At 45.8% G+C, this 20,173-nt stretch overlaps 1 protein-coding gene across 1 annotated transcript in view; it reads right to left on the bottom strand.

Moving 5' to 3' along the window:
* Positions 1-20,173, bottom strand: part of COPRS (coordinator of PRMT5 and differentiation stimulator) — a 110,146-nt gene that overhangs the window by 52,876 nt on the left and 37,097 nt on the right. Inside the window, exons 9-10 of the mRNA XM_082371310.1 lie at positions 8,634-18,806; positions 7,082-7,825 (exon numbers count right to left, since the gene is read on the bottom strand). The gene's annotated coding sequence lies outside the window, so the exon portion shown is untranslated. The remainder of the gene's footprint in view (positions 1-7,081; positions 7,826-8,633; positions 18,807-20,173) is intronic.

The raw sequence follows: 20,173 nt of genomic DNA, 5'->3' as shown, positions 1-20,173 counted from the left end.
CCATCTTAATTCCCACCCGCCTCCCAACAATTGTGTTCCACAGATTGAATTCTCCAATTCCACAGATTGAAACCCTTCACACGTGGAATCCAGAGAGTAGCGTCTGTTTTCCCGACCAAACCGTGGCTGAAACCAACAGCCCACAAATCTAAGAACCTGTCCACAGGAGAGCTTGTACTTCTCGTGGGCTGAGGCAGGTCACAAACAATGAGAGGCATAAATAAGGGCTACTCTGGTTAGGGTGGTCAGAGGGGCCCTCTCGGAGGAGGTGACTTTTGAGCTGAGACCAAAATGAGCCAAAGGAAGCCGCTGTGGGAAAGTGCAGGAGAACTTTCCAGAGAAGGAACAGCAAGTCGAAAGGCACTGATGAGGGAATGAAGGTAGAATATCCAAGAAATAGCAAGAGTCCTTCACTACTAACCACTAAAGCCTAATCTCCTCTAATTGTTTGAGAACCTAATAATGTCTGCAGTGATCTTACTCAGCACTTTGTCGACTGGACTTTTGTCCATCTACCCCAATTACAATGTAAGTCCATGCAAACGGGGCCTGTCTTGTTCAACACTCTGTCCCCAGCACCTGGCACAATACCTGACCACTGGACGTTTAATATGTGGTGAATGAACCAACAGATGAGTGAAGTGTGATAAAAGCCATAATACAGATATGTTCAAGGTATAATGGAAACTCCAAGGAGGGAACATGAACGCTGCAGTGCCTGGGAGGTGGAGTGGGAAGATGTTTCTTACTGACAGTATTTTTGCGCCCCTCTGATAAAAGAGCACTAAAACCAGCACCAAAGTGCCTTTGGCTTGCACTTCCGGCTCTGTTTATCCACTACCATGTTGGGTTTGGTTTAGTCTGATGCAAACATTCTTCTGGGCGTTAGGCGGGAAAGGAGTTTCAAGGCCTAATTATTGCTTGCCCTCACAAAACAGTTCGCCAATGAACAGAAACCAACTAAGCTTCAAAATCAGAAATGCCTCCGGGTGTGTGGGGAGAAGAGGTTTGGTGGGGAAGACATTTGTATTGCGTTGACACAGATCTGCATGGTTGACATTTGACAACCATCGACATTTGTTAAAGCCTGAAACATTCGTCCACTTAGGTTGCCATGGTGACACCCACTATCCAGGATGGGACCAAAAATGCAGCAACTGAAATCGACCGCAGTCAGATTACTAAGGTCTCAACCTCCCTCGTGGTCCTTCCTTTCCCCTTTCTGCTCCTCCAACCGTGGTTTCCCATGATAGTTGAGGCACAGAGCAAGTGGTTGATAAAGTGACCTCTTTAAAACACAAATCTGGGGCTTCCCTGGTGGTGCACTGGTTGAGAATCTGCCCGCTAATGCAGGGGACACAGGTTCGAGCCCTGGTCTGGGAAGATCCCACATGCCGCGGAGCAACTAGGCCCGTGAGCCACAATTACTGAGCCTGCGCGTCTGGAGCCTGTGCTCCGCAACGAGAGAGGCCGCGATAGTGAGAGGCCCGCGCACCGCGATGGAGAGTCGCCCCCGCTCGCCGCAACTAGAGAAAGCCCTCGCACAGAAACGAAGACCCAACACAGCCAAAAACAAATATAAATAAATAAATAAATAGAATACCATGGCCAAAAATTAGTAAAAATATTTTTAAAAAAAACCAAAAAAACACAAATCTGATCATGTCAGTTCCCTGCTCTAAACAAGTCAGGGCTCCTCTGCTTTCCAATTAAAATAAAATCCAAACTCCTTCTTGTGGTCTCTTAGATCCTGCATGAGTTTCCCTGCTGACTGCGAGAGTTCACTGCCCCAAGGGCGAAGTCACCCTGGATATTCCCTCCCAGGACTCGATGTTTTCCTTTCCAGCCCGGCCTGCAGTGTATAATTATACATTCATTTCTTCACCATCTGCCTCTCCCACTTAATTATAAACTCTTTAACGGCAAAGTCTTTTTATTTGTTAACTCTTGTGATCCATTGCCTAGCACAGTGCCTGGCATGTAGTAGATACTCAATAAATATTTGCTATTAAGCTAATGGGCATGCATCTCCAATCAAAGGGAAGGAAGGAGACTGAGCAGCACCACCCAGTAATCCAAGGGTGGAGGGAGGGAACACTTGAAGTGGGGGAACCAAGGACCTTCAGGGAGTCCCAGCTCAGGCCAGCTCAGCCCATGCTGAGGACACAAAGGAGGATTCCCGGCACATGGTCTCCATCCCTGGAGAGGCTGCTGTCACACCTTGGGACACACCTCCCCAAGTTGGTCCTTCTTCTGATGGTCTCTAGAGTTGGGGAACAGCTACCTATAGTCAGAAGCAAGGCAGAAAACTCACTCTCAGGTTATATTCCCTGACGCTTGGGGAGTGCAGTCATTCCCCAGAGCTTTTTCATCTTAATTATAACAATAACTAGCATTTATCAGCACATGCAATATGCCAGAAATTCTGCTGAGAGCACTTTACAAGAATATCACATTTAATCCTCACAACAGTCCTATGACGTTGAGGTTACTATTATCCCTATTTTTTCAGATGAGGATGCTAATTCTCAGAAAAGTTAAGAAAATTGCCCATGACATCCCTGGTGGCTCAGTGGTTAAGAATCTGCCTGCCAATGCAGGGGACATGGGTTCGAGCCCTGGTCCAGGAAGATTCCACATGCCATGGAGCAACTAAGCCCATGCTCCACAACTACTGAGCCTGCGCTCTAGAGTCCATGAGTCACAACTACTGAGCCCACGTGCCACAACTACTGAGACTGCGTGCCTAGAGCCCGTGCTCTGCAACAAGAGAAGCCACCGCAATGAAAAGCCCACGCACCACAACGAAAGAGTAGCCCCCACTCACCACAACTAGAGAAAGCCTGCACACAGCAACGAAGACCCAACTCAGCCAAAAATAAATAAATTTAATAAATTTAAAAAAAAAAAGAAAATTGCCCAAAGTCAAAGAACTACTAAATTTGAAAACTTTGAGCTCTTAACCATTAAGTGAGACCACCTCTCCTTAAATATAACCTATTTCCCCTTCCAACCAGCCTCCTGCCTCCCTGTCAGGCAGAGAAAAGCCTGAAGTCCCATCAACTAGGCACAAGGGTTAGTTGGGGTGGGGGGGGAAAGGCACAATTGAAGAGCCTGGGGGTTTGACCTTACTGAGAGGAGGTTTGTAATTCTGTGGGAGAGTCTGGGAATGAATCAGGATGATTAAAAGGATCCTAAGCAAACTGGAGAACAATAAAAATAAAAAAGAAAATGGCTGAAAGTATTAGGTATTAACGGTAGCTGCCATAACAGACCCATCTTAAAATCTCAGTGGTTTACGACAGAAAAATCTATATCTCATCCACATCACAGGCTGATGCTGGTTGGTGGCTCTCCTCCAGGTGGTGACTCAGGAACCCAGCCTCCTTCCCTCTTGCAACTCTACCATTTCAGTGCCCTTCACTCAGGCTGCCTGGAGTGTGAAAAAGGTCTTGGACTGCCTGGGGCTGAAAGGGCTGTATCACTTCCCCTTGCATTTCCATTGGCCAGAACATAGTCACATGGTCCCAGCTGAATGCAAAGGAGGCTGGGAAATGTAATCTCCTGTGTTCTCGGGAATAGAAAACAGGGGTGAACACATAACATTGTTTCTACTATACTGTATAAGAAATAAGATGTAATCATTGCACCTCTTGTGACTCAGCCATGGACAATATTTACATAGTCACAGTAAGGCAAACACCAGATATTGGTTCAACCAAAAATCACAGTATAACTATGTTAGGAGAATAAAGAGAGCAGAAGTGGTTTCAGGAGGAGTTGCCAGGTTGGGGAAAGAGAGCAAAATCTTTTTTAGTAGGAGGTCAGTAGATAATATAGAAAAAAATGTAATTGAGTATATATTTCATAATATATCTAAGTCAAACCATTATGGTGTACACCTTGAACTTACACAGTGATGTATGTCATTATATCACAGTAAAACTGGGGTGGGGGGAAGAAATAGCATTATAGACAGATTATTTAGAAATATGGTAGAAAATGCCAAAAGGAAGACTTAAAGAGTTTACGAAGGTTGACTCTAGAGAGTTGGATTCAGGCGCAGGGTATGATCCTGCCTGCTTTAATTTTTTAACCAGCTACCCATGTTACCTTGGGTAACCTTGATAAAAACAGAAAATTAATTTTTAGGGACTTCCCTGGTGGTCCAGTGGTTAAGACTCCACGCTTCCACTGTGAGGGGCACAGGTTTGATCACTGGTTGGGGATCCCACATGCTGCGCTAAGATCCTGCATGCCGCGCAACGTGGCCAAAAAATAATAATAATAATTTTGAAAAAGGAAAAAACAAAGAAATGTAATGTTATTGTTTCCCTAGTGAGCAGAGGGCAAGGACAAACACCAGGTATGACACAGTGGAGGCACAAAGCAGAAACCCAGAGGCATGGGCCTAGCAAAAGGCACACCGCGTCCGATTCTTGCCACACCTTGCAGAGGCATCCTTGGGCCAGGTACAGCCGGAACACCTTAGGTTGTCCTCCAGGGGAGGGACCCCGGATTGGTTAAGTGGGCTGGGTTAGGCTATGGAAACACCTCCAAAATCTCAGTGGCTTCACACAACACCAGTTTCTTTCTCACTCACGTTCCTGTCCCATGAGGACTGGGGAGTGGCAGGGCTCTGCCCCATTCAGGCACTGGGGACCAGGCGGAAGGAGGCTGCTCTCTGCTGGAGCTGCTCCACGGGTAACACAGTCTCCTCAGTTGCCATGCACCTGCTCTTGGATGCCTCAGCCCAGAAGGGACACGTGTCCTTTCCTCTCACAGCCCATTGGCCAGAACCACGTGGCCCTGCGCAACTGATGTATAGTCTTCTGAGTGCCCAGAGGGGAGGAAAACTGGACATTGGTGCAAGCTGAGTGTCTACACAGATCCTGATTTCCTGTCACCAGGGAAATTTTAGAGGAGTTGGGAGGAGGCGGGGACCCCCTGACTGAGTTGGAAGGCTCAAGTCTTTGCAATCAGGGTTCTAGCCTTCTACCAGGGTCAAGCCGTGGACACACTGATTGGTCCCTCTACAATATCTGAGTCTGTAATCTGCCATCTGAACCCACTATTACATGAAATGGGTTATTATTCTGAAGCATTAGAGAAATGGAGGAGAAAGGACGCAGGGCTCAAACCTCCAGTTCATTCCCCCGCCTCTCAGTAGGACCTCATCAAACCAGCCATAAAGAGCACAAAGCAATGGACAAATGAAAATGAGACACAATTTTAAACCACAAGCAGAGCTCTTTCTCAAGACCCACCAGGTCAAGTCCAACTTCCCTTTCATTTCTTTCAGAGATGACACGAGACCCATGTGACCCAATCGCCTCATCAGCAAGCACCCTCATCTCGCGTTTGCACTGATCCCCAAGTCAACATTGGCCTGGATAAACAGAGTCTCCACTGTCCTGTTTGGGAGTTTTATTCTAGATACTTCTCCATGTTTGGAATGTGCAAAGGCTGTTGTTACCACATTGGCCCAAGGCTTCTAAGACAAGGAAGCATTCAATCCTGGTCTGTTCCCATCAATGTAAAGATTATCCCTAGAGCCATGTAAGTGTCTTAGAGAAGTGGTAGCAATAATAATGATAAAAATAACAATAGCCGACTTTTATTGAGTGTGCCCAGCACACCGTGTTATGCTTGTCTTAACGCCTTTGGTCCTCCTAACAGCCCAGAAAGGCAAGAATTTTTATCACCTCCATTTTACCAAGATGAAAGAGATTCAGGAAATTCCCTAGGTACACACAACTAGTAAGTGGAGGAGCTGGGATCTGAACCCATATAGTCTGGTGCCAGAGCCCAGGGTTTGGAGTTTTACAAAATTTCAGTTTAAATTCTGGCTCTGCCACTTCACACATGTGACATTAAGAAAATCATTTCTTATCTTTGAACCTCAGTGTCTCCTTAAAAAAAAAAAGCCTGAGTTTCTCCAAAAATGGGGGTGTTATATCTACTTCTCTAGAGGTTGTTGAAGATTAAATAAAATACCCTGTAAATTTCTCAGCACAGGCCTGGCACGTGAAGGAAAGCAGGGCAAGCCCTTTTGGAGATGTGTTCTAGCCAAAGCTGCCCTAGACAAGAAGGCTTGATCTCCTTTTGGAGAGGCCCCACCGCTACCCCCAACTATGTTTTTCATCCATAAATTAGAGATCAGTAGCCTTGTGATTCCACACAACGAGGCACAGAATAGGTGCTGGAATGCTTTCACCCTCCCTCTCCCCCCTGACCATTGAGCATTTGGGTCATTGCCAGTTTCTCACTGTTATAAACACTCAGCCTCACACGTTTTTGCCCGGGCCTGTGCCTGGCTCCGCCTCTGGCATTTCTCCCCACTTTCTGAGTCAGACCTTTGGAGGTGCCTAGGTGGGACTGACCAAGGAGCGTCTCTTGGCACAGCCCTCGCCCTGGGACTGGGAAGAGCAGAGAAGACACAGCTGTTGGCACCCAGCACCAACTGGGGCCCAGTCTGCAGACCATCACCCTGCCCGGGAACCTGCCTGATAAAAATGAGTCCAAGCAGAATTCATTTCTGTTTACCCATACCCACTTTAATATCAGTCATTACTCAGTTTTCACATCCCACGGCCATCATCCATCTTGGTGGACACCAGTCACCACCCACCCAGAACCACAGGCCAGAGAAAAAGCTCACCACCTCTGGATGCCCAAGTATGTCCGTCACATCAATTTTACGGCTTTTAACTTATTTAAATACTTATGCAGGGGCTTCCCTGGTGGCGGAGTGGTTAAGAATCCTCCTGCCAATGCAGGGGACATGGGTTCGAGCCCTGGTCCAGGAAGATCCCACATGCTGCAGAGCAACTAAGCCCGTGCACCACAACTACCGAGCCTGCGCTCTAGAACCCACGAGCCACAACTACTGAGCCCGCACACCACAACTACTGAAGCCCGCGTGCCTAGAGCCCGTGCTCTGCAACAAAAGAAGCCACTGCGATGAGAGGCCCGCGCACCGCAACGAAGAGTAGCCCCCGCTCGCCGCAACTAGAGAAAGCCCACACGCAGCAACGAAGACCCAACGCAGCCAAAAATAAATAAATAAATAAATACTTACGAAGAACCAGAGACCCCTAGGGCCAAGGATTCAAACTAAATTTTGAACCCCAAACGAGAAAGAACCAAGTTGATTCTCTGAACCCTGAAATGAAAATCCAAATACAATTTTTTTTTTCCTGAACCATGAATCGAAGCCACATTTTCCCAGGAAACATCCAATGAACTACTTTGACCTAAATTGTGGGCTGAGCCTCAGTTTCTCTATCTGCAGAATAGGGTTAAAAAGTACTCAGTCCATTCAGGCTGCTATAACAAAAATACCATAGATTGTATGACTTAAACAACAGAAATTTATTTCTCATAGCTCTGGAGGCGGCGAAGTCCAAGATCAAGGCACTGGCAGATTCAGTGTCAAATCCTACATGCTATTTAATGCCCAATTCAAATGCTACTTCCTCCACTAAATCTTCCGTATTAATTAGGGTAATTCTAACTCTAAACAATCCCAAACTGTCAGTGCCTTACCGTAATAGAAGTTTACTTTCCCCTCAAGTAACAGACCGAGGTAGGTATTCTTCATTGGCAGGTGCCTTTACTCCTTGGGATGATTTCAGGAACCCAGGCTCCTGCTGTCTGGTAGTTCTCCTTCAGCATCCTCTTCTTCCAGCCAAGAAAGGAGCAAGTAGACAAGCCACACTCATCCTTAAAGGCTCCAGACTGGAAGTGCTTCACGTTTTATCGGCAAGAGCAATGGTGTGGCCACTTGGGATGCAAGGAGGAAATGTCATCCCTGGGCTTTACCCTGTGGGATGGGGAGCACACATTTCTCACGGACAGTCAGCCACATCTGCCATTCGTAACCTGAACCACCACCCTGCCCAACCCCACCCTCCATCCTAGTCATTCCTCCCTTCCCTGGTCCCCATTGTGTTTCATCTGCCCTTAGCCACTTGCACACACCAAAACCAACATTGTATGATGGCTGGTCCTGTATGTGCATGTCTCCTTGCCCCGAGGACAGGACCATGTCTTTCATCGGTGCATCCTCACAGCACTCATGACAGTGTCTGACACACATCAGGTACGTGATCGGCACTTGTTATGTTAAATTACTCTGTTTTTTCCTACATTCCTGGGTTATTTCTGTACAAATGACCAGTACTAACTATTAGTATCTCATCTCCTCCTGCCTTGGACAGATCTGGAAGCACCAATTTGCTTGGCTCTACAGCTATAATAGGAAGTTGGATGGAACTTTCCTGTAGTCTCAATTTTTCAGTTAAAGACTAAAAGCAGAAAGTGACAGATAACATACATCCTCACATTTTAAGGAACACATTTTATGTCCAAAGAAGACATACAGATGGCCAACAGGCACATGGAAAGATGCTCAACATCATTAATCATCAGAGAAATGCAAATTAAAACCACAATGAGGTATCACCTCACACCAGTCAGAATGTCTAGCATCAAAAAGACCACAAATAACAAATGTTGGTGGGGATGTGCAGAAAAGGGAACCCTCACATACTGTTGATGGGAATGTAAATTGGTGCAGCCATTGTGAAAAACAGTATGGAGGTTTCTCAAAAAACTAAAAATAGAGTTACCATATGATCCAGCAATTCCACTCCTAGGTACATACCTGAAAAAAACAAAAACACTAATTCAAAAAGATACACGCACCCAATGTTGTGTTTTTGTTTTGGCCGCACCATGCAGCATGTGGGATTTTAGCTCCCTGACCAAAGGTTGAACTGTGCCCCATGCAGTGGAAGCACGGAGCCCTAACCACTGGACCACCAGGGAATTCACCATATCCAATGATCATAGCAGCATTAGTTACAATTGCCAAGCTATGGAAGCAACCTAAGTGTCCATCAACAGACAAAGGGATAAAGAAAATGTGGTATATATTCACCATGGAATACTATTCAGCTCTAAAAAGAATGAACATGGATGGACTTGGAGGGTATTATGCTCAGTGACATAAGTCAGACAGAGAAAGACAAATACTGTAAGATATCACTTATATGTGGAAGCTAAAAAACAAAACTAGTGAATATAATAAAAAAAGAAGCAGACTCAGGTATATAGAGAACAAACTAGTGGTTACCAGTGGGGAGAGGGAAGGGGGAGAGACAAGACAGGGGTAGGTGATTAAGAGGTTAAAAGTACTATGTATAAATTAAATAAGCTACAAGGAAATATTGTACAGCACAGGGAACATAGCCAATATTTTTATAATAACTATAGATGGAGTATAACCTTTAAAATTGTGAATCACTATGTTGTACACCTGAAACTTATGTAATACTTCACATCAACTATACTTCAATTAAGAAAGAAAGGAAGGAAGGAAGGAAGGAAAGAAAGAAAGAAAGGTAGGAAGGAAGGAAGGAAGGAGGGAAGAGAGAGAAAGAGAGGAAGGGAGGAAGGGAGGCACAATGCAAAATATAGTCATGCAAAATTCACTAAAAGATGCCAAAACCAATGCAGGAACCATCACCCCCCATCATCCTATATCAGCTGAAGACTAGAAATGTGAGGGTGTTCATTGAAATAGGGAAAATATAGGGCTAGAAATGCAAAGGGGATGGAAGGGGCACCACCCACCAGATCGGGCTTCTTAATATCTGAAAATGAATCATGATGATCAAAATTAGAGACCATGGTTAAACTGAAAATGACAAGAAAGTAATGATAATTAGGCATATGTCAAAAAAAAGAAAGTAGAAATCAAGATCATAATATCTAACAAGTTGGATTCGGGGCAAAACAAATAAGTAAATGAAATAAAGAAGGGTATTTTAAAATGATAAAGGGTGTGGTCACAAAAGAGATTTATACACCAAATAACAAAGCATCATGAATATGAATCAAAAGCTCATGGAAACACAAAGAAAAATATAGAAATGAATTGGTGGTTAAATTTAGATGACCTCTCTCGGTCCGTGACAGATCAAGTGGATAAAAGGTAAGAACTGAGAAGACCCAACTAACATAACATAATAAAAGTACATCTAATACTCTAAAACTCAAGGATGTCTTTTTGCAATTCAAATCACAAAAGTTGACCAGATATTAGGCCTTAGATTCTATCTTTTTAAATCTCAAAATGTAGAAATAGAATAGAAAACATTTTCCAGTCACAAAATAATATTAATAATAATAGTAAGTAAATAAAAGGGAACAACAGAAAACAAAGGGATCCTGTCGTACAGAAATTTTAAAACTCTTTCTTAAATAATTCTTGGACAGAAAAATAAAACTGAAGGACTTTTGCTTCCAGCCAAGATGGCCTGATAGAGACTGGATATACTATACCTCTCGCCTGAAGCAACCAAAAAACTGACAAAAATAAAAGTTTTCAAGACACTGGACGTCTTTAACAAAGGACAGTGATCCCTGAGTAGTTTTCAGGCTGCTGTGCAGGGAGGGCGACCCAAGGAGAGCCAGGCCACCTCCCTGAGTTGAGGAGACCAAGGCAGCTAGATTTCATGGGACAGAGGACCAGAGAGGAGAGAGCTGTCCAGAGAGAAAACTCCAGAGATCTAAACATCCTCTGGCTCAGCTTCTCTCCATCCTCACTGGCACCACCAGAGCTCATACCACGGTCATCTCTCACAAGATTCCTATAACCCTCCTGCAGTCTAATCACACGGCACACATAAATACATCTCATAGGCAAACCCTTCAGTAGCTGCCCATTGCCATCAGGATAAAGGACAGACTCCAAAATTCAGTTAATAAGGCCTCTTATGATCTGGCCCCTGCCTGTTTTTTCAGCTTCTCTCTTAGCTCTCTCCCACGTCACATTTCATACTCCAGCCAGACTGAATACTTGCAAATCCCCTGAATGTACTGTATTTACTCTTGCCTCTGGCTTCTTGTACATGCAGTTTCCTCAGCCTATGCCTCCATCTCTTCCCTCCTCCCTTTTGCCTGACCAATTCTTTCCAATATCTCCTTAAGGCCATTTCCTTAAGGAAAACTCTCCTTAACCCCATGAGACTGCACTAGGTACCCCTCGTGGAGGCTCCCCTAGCTTACTGTCCGTACTCCTAACACTGCATTAGAAACGTGTCTGTCCATCTTCCCCACTAGGAAATTACTTTCTCAAGAGCAAGAACTTGATCTTATTCACTGCTGGCTTCCCAGCACCTAGCACAAAGCAGGCACTCAATAAATAACTGTCGAATTATCAACTCCATGAATAAATGAACGGTCAGCCACCCAGCTATGTTATAGTAGTCAGCACATCGTCTGTCTGCCTCCAAAGCCCCCATCCTTTCATTTCTCTGGAACACTTGGGAAGGGCTGGAGAGAAGTTTATGAACTGACCACCTTTGGAAGGTTAACTTCAAGGCTATGTTAATTTTTTTTTTAATTTCTAGGTGGCCTCCACCTCCATCCCCTTAATGCATGGTTTCCAACCTTGGCTGCATTTTGAAATCACCTGGGGAGCTTTAAAAATTACTGATGCCTGGGTCTCACCCCCAGAGGTTCTTATTCGACGGTCTGGAGTGTAGCCTGGGATTCCCCTGATGATTCTAATCATCTGGCCAGGTTGACGCCTGCCCTAAGGTTATGCAACCTTTTCAGCAAGACTCCTATTTATTCTTCAAAACCCAGGGCAAATGTCACCTCCTTGGATAAGGCTTCCCAGGCCAACACACACACACTCCAGAACTAACCGCTCACTTCTCAGTTCTTTAGCTTTTGTACATCTCTCCAAAGAGGCACTTGTCACACGTATCTCTAGCCCCCAGCATGGGGCCCAGCACACAGAAGGTGCTCGACAGAGATTCACAGAATGCACGGATGAGCAAATTCCTCAACCAGACATTCCGCCTGAGGTCCTAAATCCCGGGCAGAGGCCGGACTTCAGCACGCAGTAGGCGACGGTCCCAGAGAAGGATGGCCCCTCTAAACCAACCGGAAGGACGCTGCACTCAGAGGCAGATCAGCCAGACGCAAAGTAATCGTTGCTCCCCCAGAAATTATGGTAACAAAGCCAAAGGGATGCATAATCATTAGAAACGAAGTTTTCTCCTTGGCACTTTTACAGTTGGGCTGACGGATCAGTTATGAAAATACTGAATAAATAATGCAATGATGGTCCAGGGAGAGCCTCTGGCAAGGAGGGCTCACGCAGCCGTTTTTAAAAGCAGAAACACAGGTTTACTGAACTGGGCAAGTGCGCTAAATCCTGACTCTCAGGGCTGAGGCTGTGAGAAAGGCCGCTCTTCCACACATCGCTGGAGGTTTACGACTGCTTCAGCTCCGAATGCATCGGCACTGCTCGGCTTACCATCCACACGTGCTCCAGGGGCCCCACCCCTGCTATTAGAAACATCTAGGAAGACTTTTTAAAATAACCAGGCCCAGCTTCTCCACGCCCCTCCTCCCCCAGGTGGCTTCTGATTTAATTGGACTTGGTTTGGGTGTCGGAAGTTTAAACACCCTCCGCCCCCAGGTGACTAAGGCACAGTTAGATGTGCGAAACACTGACCCACAAGAGGTGACGTGAGGGATGCTGAGAATCCCACCTGGGCTGACGTACCTACTAGGTGCCAGAGGGCCATAATCAGAGGTCCTCATAGCAGCTCTCCATTCAATGTACCTGGTAGGTACATTCAAAGTACCTACCAGAATTATCCTGAGAGCTTTCAAGAAGAACAGGTAGGGGGCCCTGCCCCAGACCTTTGAAAAGCTCCCAGGTGATTCTATTAAGCTGCCAGGGTTGACCCACTGGGCTAAAGCAGTGCGTCCCCCAATGTGTGTGAGAGTGAGACTCATCTGGGGCTTGCTAAACAAACCAGATCCTGCCCTGAAGATTCTACGTGAAGTCTGGGTGGGTTCCAGGAGGAAACACTTTTAATAAGCACCCAGGTCACTCTTACTAGTAGCAGTCTCCCAAACTTGCCCGATCGTAAGGATTTCCTAGAATACTTGTGAAACAGAGATTCTGGATCCCACACCGGACCCACTGAACATGCATCTTTAGGAGAGGGACCCAAGAACTTCATGTATAACAAGCAACCCAGGTGATTCTAGGACCAGGCATATGTGGAAAATTCGAGGCAAGGTATTGTGAACCCCAAGACCTCATCTCAAATTAACAAAGAGATAAATGAGTCAGTGTATTTCCCCACCTACAGAGAGCTCTGAGTTCATTCATTCAGTTGGTCAGACCACGAGTCCATCAACCTTTTCTACCTGTCTGCTCCACAGCAAGGATTGGGATACAAGGTGATAAGATACATGCCCCCATCTTTTCTCCAACTACATGGAGTGGTCCGCCTCACCCTGCAGGCCATCTCCAGTTCCTGCCCCAAGAATCCAACCCTCACACAACTCTCCTTACTCTTCAAGACCTGCTCTGAGCTAATTCTGCTGAAGAGTAGAATTGACCTCTGCCCTTTGTTCCACCCCCATCCCTAGACGCACATCTGCCAGCCCATTTACAACAATGTTGGCCATTACTTGTCTGTACCTCTAGTCCGAGCTCTCCTGAAGGACTGAGACTGTGGCTGGTTTATTTGCAACCCCAGTAGCTTGTACCTGGTAGACACTCAATGGAGACCTATAGTTTATCAGGGCAGAAAGACACATACACATATAACAGAGCAGGAATTGCTATCACAGAGGTAACTATTTAAAATGAAAATGCAGGCACCAGGGCCAGACAGTGTGCTTGACCCTACAGGTGACAGAGAGAGGGCTAAAGCACAGTCCTGTCCCCAGGAGCCCCCCAGTCTAGGAAGAGACGTGGAAAGCAAAAACCATGATGTAAAGCCAAAGGGAAGGGACACTAGGTGATCAGAAACAAGCTGTCCCCAAAAAGGACATATCATTTCTGGCTACTAATCAGGAAATGCTTCAAGGAGAAGTAATATTTGAACTTAGACTGAAAGGGAGGACTTGTATATCTGAACGAGCAGACATGGGATGGCAAGGCATTCCAGGAGGGGGGAACAGTGTGAGCAAAGGTATAAAGGCAGGAACAGGAAGGCATGTTTAGGAGGGTCTAGAGATGAGACAGCATGACACAGAGCCTCAGAGCAGAGTGTCTGGGAGTTGGAAAGTCACAGACAGGAGTCTGAAGGGACGCCAGGCCTCCCTCATCTCCATGGCTCCCCAGAGTGGCCACCAAAAGAGTCTGGCCTCCCTTTGTCTGTTATTTCCACATTTTCTTGATTTATATTTCTTAATTAATTCGATTTCATCAATTCACACATTCCCAGTATTTACAACATTTCCCCTGGGCCTCAGAAATGTATCGCATAAAAGCTGTTATCTGTGTTGAACAACAGTTTGGCAGAACTTCATATGTAAGGTCAGGAGGTGGCCAAACAGGGTCTAGTTGGGGAGGCGGTACCCTGCATTGGTTTGTCCGTGGGATGAGTTCAAAATCGGCCACAGTTTCTTCAAAGAAGGGGACTTCTTTTTTCCTGGTCTTCTCTCCTGATCCCAAGGGCTGAGGCCAATGTCATGTGCTCTGAACAAGAACTCAATGAACACCAGGTGACCTGTGTCCAGACTCCCAGGGTCAGTCCTGGGTGAAGTCTAGTGGAGGTGGCCGGGGTGAGGGGGGCCATGAGCATGTGGGGCAGCCCTGGGCTCAGGAGAGCCTGGGGAGAAGGAATCAGAAGTCTGCTCTTGGACTTCCCTGGCGGCGCAGTAGTTAAGAATCCGCCTGCCAATGCAGGGGACGTGGGTTCGAGCCCTGGTCCGGGAAGATCCCACATGCCGCGGAGCAACTAAGCCCGTGCGCCACAACTTCTGAGCCTGCGCTCTGGAGCCCGTGAGCCACAACTGCTGAGCCCGCATGCCTAGAGCCCGTGCTCTGCAACAAGAGAAGCCCCCGCTCGCTGCAAGTAGAGAAAAGCCCGTGAGCAGCAACGAAGACCCAACACAGCCAAAAATAAAAATAAATAAATAAAAAATAATTTAAAAAAAAAAAAGTCTGTTCTTGCCTCCTATACTGTTGGTAGGAATGTAAGTTGGTGCAGTCACTGTGGAAAACAGTATGGAGGTTCCTCAGAAAACTAAAAATAGCACTACCATATGATCCAGCAATCCCACTCCTGGGCATATATCCAGACAAGACTATAATTCAAAAAGATACACGCACCCCTATGTTCATAGTAGCACTATTCACAATAGCCAAGACATGGAAACTACCTAAATGTCCACTGACAGATGAATGGATAAAGAAGATGTGGTACAAATATACAATGGAAAACTACTCAGCCATTAAAAAGAATGAAATAATGCCATTTGCAGCAACATGGATGCAACTACAGATTATCATACTAAGTGAAGTCAGTCAGAAGGAGAAAGACAAATACCATATGATATCACTTATACGTGGAATCTAAACTATGACACAAATGAATCTATCTATGAAACAGAAACAGAATCACGGACATAGAGAATAGACTGGTGGTTGCCAAGGGGGAGGGGGAGGGAGAGGGATGGCTGGGGAGTTTGGGATTAGCAGATGCAAACTGGTATATATAGAATGGATAAACAAGGTCCTACTGTATAGCACAGGGAACTATATTCAATATCCTGTGATAAACTGTGAGGGAAAAGAATATGAAAAAGAATGTATATATATGTATAACTGAGTCACTTTGCTGTACAGCAGTAATTAACACAACATTGTAAATCAACTATGCTTCAACTAAAAAAATAAAAAATAAAAAGTCTGTTCTTGAAATTCCTGAGCCAAGGGAGAGAGAGGTAAGAGCACTAACCAGCCATGGGGCAGGGGTCAGAGGTCTGAAAGTAGCTAATGATCACGGCAACACAAAAGGACAAAAGTATAATGGTCAGGGCTTAGAGGTCGTCATTCAGTGAGGATGAGAGACAAGCTGGGCATTCACCAGGGTATTCCTGCAACAGGGGCTGGAGACTTAGATTCCCCTCAAGGGCCAGGGCCAAGTCTCATCTTTACTCTATGCCCTAAATATGTTGTGATGGCTTATTAAAACACAGGAGAGCTGGGTACTAGCTGGGTGGCAGGGCCCAGGCCCTCTTAATAGCAGCATTGTACACTAGAAATACAAAACAAGCCACCTAAGTAACCTTAAATTTTCTAGTAACCACTTTAAAAAGTAAAAAGAAAACAGGTGACATTAACTTTATAGATATATTTAACACAATCTATCCAAAATATACTTCAATATGTAATCTATGTAAAAATTATTAATATTAATTATTAATAAGATTTTTTGCAATTTTTTTCAACTAAGTTTATGTATTTTATACTTACAGCACATCCCAATTCAGACAAACCACATTTCAGGTGCCTGATAGCCACATATGGCTGGACAGTGTAGCTTTAAAGTGTCTGATTTGGTGGCCTGCCTTGCAGACATGAAAGAGACAAATATCCCTGCCTCATCCATAGCCAGAGTGGCCGGCTAGAATGGTGTCCCCTTCTGTCCTCACTGCCCTTCCACGCCCCTCCTGAAGCAAGAAACGCACTTCATGAAGATGCCCTTGCACACAGAGAAATGGTACAGACATGGTGTTCTCCCATCTAGACTCTCCAAACCAGTCCTCACGACCCACGTGCAGAGGAGTGTGTGCTCTGTATTAAAAGAAGGGTGGCTTCTTGCAAAGACTGCTCAGGGGGAGGGTGTATTAGTCTGCTCAGGCTGCCATAACAAAGCACCACAGACTGGGTGGCTTAAGCAACAGAAATTTGTTTTCTTACAGCTGTGGAGGCTGGAAGTCCAAGATCAAGGTGTTGGCAGGGTTGCTTCCTTCTGAAGCCTCACTCCTTGGCTTGTAGATGGCGATCTTCTCCCTGTGTCTTCACATACTCTTCCTTCTGTGTGTGTCTGTGTCCTGATCGCCTCTTCTTATAAGGACAACAATCATGTGGAGGTAGGGCCTACCCATATGATCTCATTTAACCTAATCACCTCTTTAAAGACCCTGTCTCCAAATGCAGTCACATTCTGAGTTTATTTGGAGTTGGGACGTCAACATCTGAATCTTGGGGAAGACAATTCAACCTATAACTGAGGGAAAACACAGGATACTCTGAGATTAAATGCTGGCTAAAAGTCCCAAGATCCTTGAAATTTCAATAGGAAAGGCAGAAGTTGAGAGTAGGAGGGAGCCTATATTTTCAAAGCTTCAAGCAAGTCTCAATTTTACCAGAGTTGAATTCGCCTCTAGAGAAGACAGCCTTTTATCTGAGGACAAATCCACTCTGTGTTTCACAGTCGTGAAGACATAAAGCAAACACTCCCGTAGCTATGGAGATGGTGGAGACAGCCGTGATGCCAGGGAACCAAACGAATCCATGAGATGCAGGGAAAAGTAATCTGTGTAAGCAGAGTGGTACCCTGCAGACCAGGAGAGAAAAGCTTCTTGCACTAGCCATGGATGTGACCGTCCTGGGCAATGAAACCATTTTTTATCCTTAGGAAGCTGTACGGTTTTATGCAGGCAACACTCACAGAAGATGAGAAACTGAGGCCTAGTCTTCACTGAGAACTAGAGAAGAGACTGTAAAAAGAACCTGGGCTGGATTGTTAATGTCCCCCTCATGATGTCATTCAAGACCAAGGCCACTGGGGCTGGGGCTGACTCATTGGGTTTGGAGGTATAGCCGTGTTGTGCTCAGTGCAGAAACACACCAAGCAAGGAGTGGAGTTGTTCCCCTAGCAGGAATGGATTTCCCCCCCATCACTCATCCCTGGAAGAAGTCATCCTGCAACATAAAATAAAGACGAGGGCTGCCAGTGTCCACCTAAAAGGAGAAGAAACTTCTCCTCCTCCGTGAATCTGCAGGAGTATAGGACAAAAAAAAGCTGGGCAGAGGATTGCCAGGCTCTGTGACATGCCCTCTGACCTGTAACTTGTCCAGGATGGCCGGGGTAGCAAGTGACAACCAGGACAGAACATGGAATCACCCCCCTAGAGGGTGACAGAAAATACTCAGAGAGGAGACCAGCAAGATGCAGCTAAAGTGACAATAATATCAATGCTAAATGATAAAGTGATCTCTCTCAGTAGCTACTGGCTGTGGCCTGGACCTGTTTGCTCACTTCTGCTGGGCTGTGAGCTCCTGAGAGCCAGACCTCTTACTTGTCTTTTTGTCTCCAGAATGATCCTGGCACAGAGAAGGGCCTCAGTAATCACACAGTGGAGGACCTGGGAAGCCAAGCCCAATCCTGCAGAGAGGAAAACTGAGGCACAAGGGTATCAGACCATCGAGGGGCACAGGGCAACTGTGGGCAATCTCGGATGATGTTTTTCTCTGTACTTCCGCACAGAAAGAGGTGGTCCCTCCCATCCTCAAATATGCCTCTCAACAGAATTTGCCTTCCAGAGAAACAGTGTGGAAAAACAAGCAGAAAAATATAACAGGGAGTAGTTCGTGGTAAGCCCGTGTCCAGGTAAAACATTCTGTGGATGAAGAAGAAAAATCACCAACAGCAAACCCCCAGGCAGGGCCAGACCACCAGGGCCTCCCTTTCCCGGCAGTGACCAGTTTCTGAAAACGATTTCTCTCCCAGGTACTGCAGCAATCACGAGGAACTACTGCATCCCAGAGCCATCCCTGCCTGGACTGAAGTCAAGGAGAGACAACGAAAAAGCTGGGGCCTGACCAGTTCATCTGAAGGAAGTCCAAGATCAAGGCAGCTCTGCCAACAGCATCCAAAAGCAAAAGGGTTCGGGCAACCCTGGTTTCACTGTTCTCTGCAGTCCTTCTGATGAAAGGGACTGGCATGGTTCTACTGTCCAGCTGGCTAAACAAAAAAAGAAAATTTATTCAGGAGTAGGCTTGAGACAAAACATCGAGAAGTAACCCCCCAAACCATGGCCCGATAAGGAAACTACCGCGCGTGCCAAACTCTAAGAGACAAGAACCAGTCCTGCTGCAACCACTACCGCAGCCAGCACTGTTTTCACTTCTGCATCAGGAACTTGACCTCGCTACCCCTGGGAATCACCACCACAGCAGCTGCCACCACCAAAAGCTGGGCACCTCTGCTGCCGCCCACACCAGCAAACATGGCGGCTTCACCCAAGCCTGTTTCTTCCTGTGGATCCCACCTGAAGCAAAAGGTCTGCAAGGACGCGTCTGATTGGTGGAGCCTGGTCACAGGCCTGCATCCCAGTCCCAGGGCATGTGGGAATGTGGGTTCTGACTTCCCCACTTGGAAGACAGAAGAGGAGTTTCCCCAGACACACAAAGACAGTTCAAAAGGCATTGGGCCCTACAAGATGAAAAGAGTTCTGTGGATGGATAGTGGTGGTGGTTGTACAACAATGTGAATGTACTTAATGCCACTGAGCTGTACACTTAAAAATGGTTAAGATGGGGACTTCCCTGGTGGTCTAGTGGTTAAGACTCCGTGCTTCCACTGCAAGGGGCACCAGTTTGATCCCTGGTCGGGGAACTAAGATCCCTGCGTGGTGTGGCCAAAAAAAAAAAAAAAAAGGTTAAGATGGTAAATTTTATATGTATTTTGCCACAGTTTTAAAAAATTTTTTAAGTTAACTAAAAAAAAAAAAAAAAAAAACCACTGGGCAGCAGTGAATATGACAAATGGCCACCACTGATCTCAATAAACGTTTAGTGCATAAGTAAGTAAAGGTATTAGGTGGGGATGCTGGACTCCCAGACACACAGTAGTTGTCACCAGTCACTGTTTAACATTTCTCAGTTTATTGAGCATTTTTTAGTGTACTTTGTACTTCCTGCTATCAGTGCTCATACCACACAGGATGACTGTTATTTACATAATTATAGCTAATTTGCATAAGTATTTGCAATGTGCCTGGTGCTTACACACGTTATCTCAATTAATCCTCACAATAAACGGTGAGATGGGTGATGGGTGAGTGCATTGCTCAGAGGGAGTAATTTATACTGGAGGAGGAAGAGGGTATCAGTCAACAGAAATAGAAAGTGAAGTCAGTGAAGTCAGGGAAAAGATCCAGAAGAACCTGTGGAGAAACAGAGAAAATAAGGAGAGAGAAACGTCAGCCCGTTTATGCTTTGGGGGACCACAAAAGCGAGGGGCCTAGAAGAGTCTGGAACACAGGGGAAGTGTAACCAAATAGGATCAGGCTAAAATGGCATAGATCCAGTACCCCTGGCAACACGCCC

Source organism: Balaenoptera borealis (genome assembly GCF_965194805.1).
Source record: "Balaenoptera borealis genome assembly, chromosome: 20".
In the NCBI taxonomy this organism is placed as follows: Eukaryota; Metazoa; Chordata; class Mammalia; order Artiodactyla; family Balaenopteridae; genus Balaenoptera; species Balaenoptera borealis.
This window is presented reverse-complemented; position numbering and strand designations above follow the sequence as displayed.